The sequence below is a fragment of the Vitis riparia genome, chromosome 17, assembly GCF_004353265.1.
Source record: "Vitis riparia cultivar Riparia Gloire de Montpellier isolate 1030 chromosome 17, EGFV_Vit.rip_1.0, whole genome shotgun sequence".
Taxonomy (NCBI): domain Eukaryota; kingdom Viridiplantae; phylum Streptophyta; class Magnoliopsida; order Vitales; family Vitaceae; genus Vitis; species Vitis riparia.
In genome coordinates, this window is record NC_048447.1 from 9,607,730 (window position 1) to 9,613,128 (window position 5,399).

Below are 5,399 nucleotides of genomic sequence, written 5' to 3' on the forward strand. Positions count from 1 at the left end.
AAGAGGTTTGGATTTAGAAGAGTTCTAAATCATATTTGAGTGAAAAAATCTCAGCTAAAAGTCACGACCATTCAAGCCCATTTACGTGGCTTGAGCATTTTGATCGCTTGAGCAATCAACACTTGAAGGCTACTTTCCACTTGACCTTCCCCTATTTCTAAAAATAATTATAAAAATTAATTATAAGTTCAAAAAAATTACCAATCCTTTATATAACTCAACGGATCCTAACTTGTCCTAAGCCAAACCTTTTTAGAAGTACTTGTAACTTCCTGATTGGAGAAACAACAACTTGTGATCTTCAATGGAAAATAAGTCACTATCTAAAAAGACTTTTATGGACAAACATTTAAAAGAACCAAATTGGTAAGATACAAGCAAGCCTCAATGTCCAAACAACTACTATCAAAATATCATTTACTAGATGCCTTAGCTCTAAGTGTAGTGAATGCCATTACATTTAGTTTTGTTTTTTCTTAGCTAAATATGTTTAAACTTAAGTATGTTTATATGAATTTTTTTTATCCTTAGGCTTATTGGTAGGCTTCTTCCATTTCTTAATGTTCAAAATTTGATTTTTAAGAAAATTAGACTCATTAACTAGCTTATTCATGTGAGATTGAATCTATCAAAAAGTCTTCTAAAAGGCCAACTTTGAGTATGTTTGAACTTTTTTCATATATTATATTAGGGTGATGAGCTAGCAAAGACTATTGTTTGTGCTTAAAATCCTCTGGTTTAAGGTTCAAAATAAATATTTTTAAAAAGGGAAAAAAAATTAAAACAAATTTATCATTAAAACTTATAGTTTGTAAACCAAAAATGAAAAGAACCAACAATTATATAACAATTAGGGCATCTCCATAGGGAATTTTAGATTAATCATTCTAGAGTTAAGTTTTTGGGGTATAGGTATTGTTTAGAAGCTCTAAAAAATAATTTTTAAATTGAGAGAGGAAAAAAACCTAAAAACTAGAAAATTAAAGGAAAATGAACAATAAGAGCAACAATTCACTAAAATTCTTTCTCTCAAGCTTAACTCACCAATAAGGCTTTGAACCTATGTTTGCGGCTTTAGGATTAAGCAGAGAATTTATACCAATAGGGTTCCAATTGACGTGAGCATTATGTGTCTCAACAAATGATCAACTCAATCTAATTTCTCTCTTTTGCATCCTCGTAATAAGATTATTTAAGTGGATTCCTCCTCATATCAAAAGGCTTATGCTTGGTTGATAAGACTGACTATAGCAAAGCATAGGTATATGGCTAAGGTTGCTTGACTTGTAGCTTTTACAACTGAAGCGACATACCTTTTTCTCCTAAAGGTTACTCATCTTAGTCTTTGTAACCATTGACCTAAGTTAAGTTATTTTCAACTATTCATAGCTAAACTAATAGTGAGTTGAACCAATATATAAATATCTTAGTTCCTCATGCCCCTTGGAGCTGAAAACACATAAAGAAAACATAAAACTAAAAAAAAAATAGAAACGAAAAATGAAACTAAAAAAGAAGTTCATTAAAAATAAAAACTAAAACAAGTTTCAAAAAAGGAAATAAAATAAAATACAAGATTACAATTAAAACTAATCTTCTTTTACTTTTAACAACAATCAAACTTATTTCCTTATCATCCCCCTTTACTTGTTTGTTCATAGTTCCCATATTTATAGGTGAAATTTTCCTTTCTCCCTAAATGCTCCAATGTTGTTTCTATTTGTCTATACCTCTTACTAGTGTTAGTGACCTAAGTATGCCAGTGCAAACATCAGCCATGAGATGTTAGTAAGGAGTAGTTGATTGCATTTCTCTTTTTTAAAGTGGTAGCATGGTGATATGGATGGATCAATCAAAACTCAAATGATGTTATTTCCTACACAGCCTTGATAAGTGTGTGATGATCAAAAGTTGTGGCATGAGTGCAAGGTGGAGTGATCAAGGCAATGTGTTGAGGTAGGTGTTATTTGGGGTGCATTTTATTGATGGAAAAGAGAACAACGCAATAATGAATTGGGCAGGTGCACTACATTATTAAAGAAAAATTATGCACGTAGGGTTGTTAAGGTACACTTAGTTTATTGATGAAAAATAACTCACTTGTGGTTGTTGGGGTGCGCTTTGTGAGTACTATGCAGGCTAGCGTAGTATGGTGCACTTCCTTTTTAACACACTTGAGAAGTACATAGTGGTTGAAACGCCTAAGGGAAGTGCGTTATTCACCTGAGCACACTTAAGAAGTATGTAAGCTAAGCGGAGTCCTTCAAATGTGCTCCATAAAGTACATAGTGTAGATCCAACCCTTAATTGCACAATCTAAACCACCACTTAAGGGTGTGTTATCTCAAGCGTGTTTCTCTAAGTGCACAATTTAGATTGGTGCTCCTAAGGTGGGCTATCTATAACAAGTTATACCTAGTGCGCTATTAGGGGTCATGCTAACAATGGAGTTCGCTATCGATAATAACCTCCTCCACTTAGGTACTCTCTTCTTTGTGAAGTGATGGAAATGCACTAAACATGCCTTAATTCTATAAGAATCTCATAAAACACATCAAAAAGAATTTTCTAAAGTATAAACAACAAATCGAATCATTAGGCTTGTTATGAGTGCCTCAAACACACTAAAATAGGCTTTTTGAAGTCATCCAAGTATTGCATTTAAGTTCTCATCAACTACCATGTTAGGAGTTTCCTCTTTGGATTTAACAAATGTCAGTTGTCTACTAGTGGGAATTTCAACTTTGTTCACATAGCCTAAGCTTTTCTTGTCTCTAGAAGACTTACATTTACTAATGATCTTATTTAAGATCTTAGTCCCTGGATTGAAGACTTAATTTTTTGAGGCCATATCTTTCTTCTATTATTCAATTTCTAAAGACAATGTTTTTTTTTTCCTCAAGTCTAGATTTCTCTAGAAAATTGAATTTTCTTTATATGTATATATATTTCATCTTTTAACATGACATTCTCATTCTTTAAGGATGCAAGCTTAGGAAACACTTTATCACATTTATCATTCATAAACAAAATTCCTTTTTTCAACTTAATTCAATCATTCAATATATTTTGATATGCTTCACCCAAATCCTAAAATATATGTGTATTCTCATCGTAATCACTATCACTTAAAGCACTACTATCAGATATTATAGAAGTAATAAAAATTACATAATCATTTTGGTCATACCTAATGTCTCTATAACTTGAAGGCTCACTTGAGTGTGTCACTCCAAGTAACCTACATCGCTTTTTTAATATCTTTGGGACTCAATATCGTTGAGTTTTGTTTTTTGGAAAAGCTTTTTTCTAAAATCTCATTATATTTTTAACCCTTTTTGATAATAGAGCAAATTCTTCCATGTTATCAAATCAAGAATTTTAATTTTTTTTTTTTCATTCAAAGGAACATTTAAAGCAATACCTTTAAACTTCTTTCAACTAGGAAGCAACACCTCACATGTTTGAAGAGATCCAACAACTTCATCCAACTCTTGAAGAGTTAATGTCCTTGGAGTTAAATCATGAAATTACATATGACTTATAAAGGATTTAAAAGGGGTCCGGAGTGATATGGCTCTCAATGTCTGATTGAGCAATACCAATTTGATTGGGTAACCACTCTACCAATAGTGGTGTACCCGAGGCTAGTGCGACTAAAGAGATTGTCTCTACTCTTTGCCTTCATGATTCATGTCCACATGATAGAGGGCTCACTCACCACAAATTGTATGACCGCACCACTATCCTTGCCAACATGACACAAGGGGTCGGTTTGGTGCACAATGTAGCCCGTGCATCCCATCTCCCTTAAGCTTTACGGTTGTTGGAACACATCTTGAAAGTCGACATGTACCCTAATTGCCTTGATCATGAATGAAGAGGCATCAACCTTCAAGCCCTTTATGCAATTTACAAGGGGAATGGTTCTCAATTCTATGTCTAATTGAGGCCACATTCAATAGATTCATTGTTGATAATCATAATAAGAAATCCGACCGTGCTCTCACACAACGCCTTACTCTCCCTGGGATGGTAACGTTCCTCATTACTCATAAGAACCAACCTATGATGCCAGGAGCACTACAAGGCTAATGAGATCTTTGAGGTAGTAGGTAGGCCGACTACTTAAGGGAACTCATTTTAGGCTACAACAATAATTTCCCCAAGTCATGCCTTCCTCCACCATTGCCTATGATTCCACAGGCTATTGATTCGGATGATTAGGAGGAAGATGACAATAAGGGTGTGCATGTGGGGATGCATTCTCAAGGGCCCGCATAGCCTGGTACATCCAGTTTTCATGCTTCCATAGCCACACACTCCCGTGCTCGGCCTGTTTGGTCCATGCATTCTATTATGGAGGCTATTCAGGGTCTCCAAACTATTGTTAACGCAATGGACCCATGACATGGGGAATTTGAGAATCGGGTATATGATGAGTTCAACAGAATCCATTATGACCACCTTTTCCACATATTCCAAGGAAACCAAGGCGGTGCAGCTGATCCTATGAATCAAGACCCCATGGGAGAAGCCAATTCCACTGCTTGGCTTCTATTTTCTTTTTCTTAGGTCTTATTTTGAACTAATCAACTTTTCTTTTCCATCTTAGTGAACCACTCCTTTTCATTTCCTGTAATCTCATGAATGAAGGTCCTAACTTGTTTCCTTGTCTTTGCTCAATATGTTTGCTTAAACTTACATTTTGTCATTCAAAAATTTATGTTCTTCATCAAGTACTTGTTTTTCAACTCTGTTCCTCTTTTCTTTATTCCTCTAAACATTGAGGAAAATGTTGGTGATTGATTGGGGGAGGGGAAAATTTTGAAATGACTTTTGAATTTTGATGTCTGATATATACTAGTGGAGTTAGGGAAAAAAAGATAGAATGTAAGATAATGCAAGTCTTGTGAATGCACCCTTGTAAAGATAGCTAGGTGAGTTTTGGTCTTACTAAAATTCCAACCGACAAATCAAGCATATTAAGACTTCATAACCAAAGTTAACCCAAAGCTCAATTGTCACTCAACCTAAGGATCATTCCTCAGTATCAATAGGATACACACAAAATATGTAACATTAGGTTATACGAGGAAGGCCAAGAAGTTTTAAGGTCATACCACAATGGGAACAAAGAATGAAATCATTGTAGGGAAGTCAGGGTTATCTTGAAAATTTCAACCTAATCATGCTGAAAATTATTACATTAATAATGAATAGTAAATGATATTTGATAATAATTTTTTTTAAAAAAAAAGTTATAATATTTATGTTGAACAGTTAATAACATAACGTTTACCACTTTAGCACCCTTTTCTTTTTTTTCTTTTTTTTTTTTTGCATTTTATAATAATATCTACTTATAGGTGTCATACATTAATGGGTCAAAATATGGG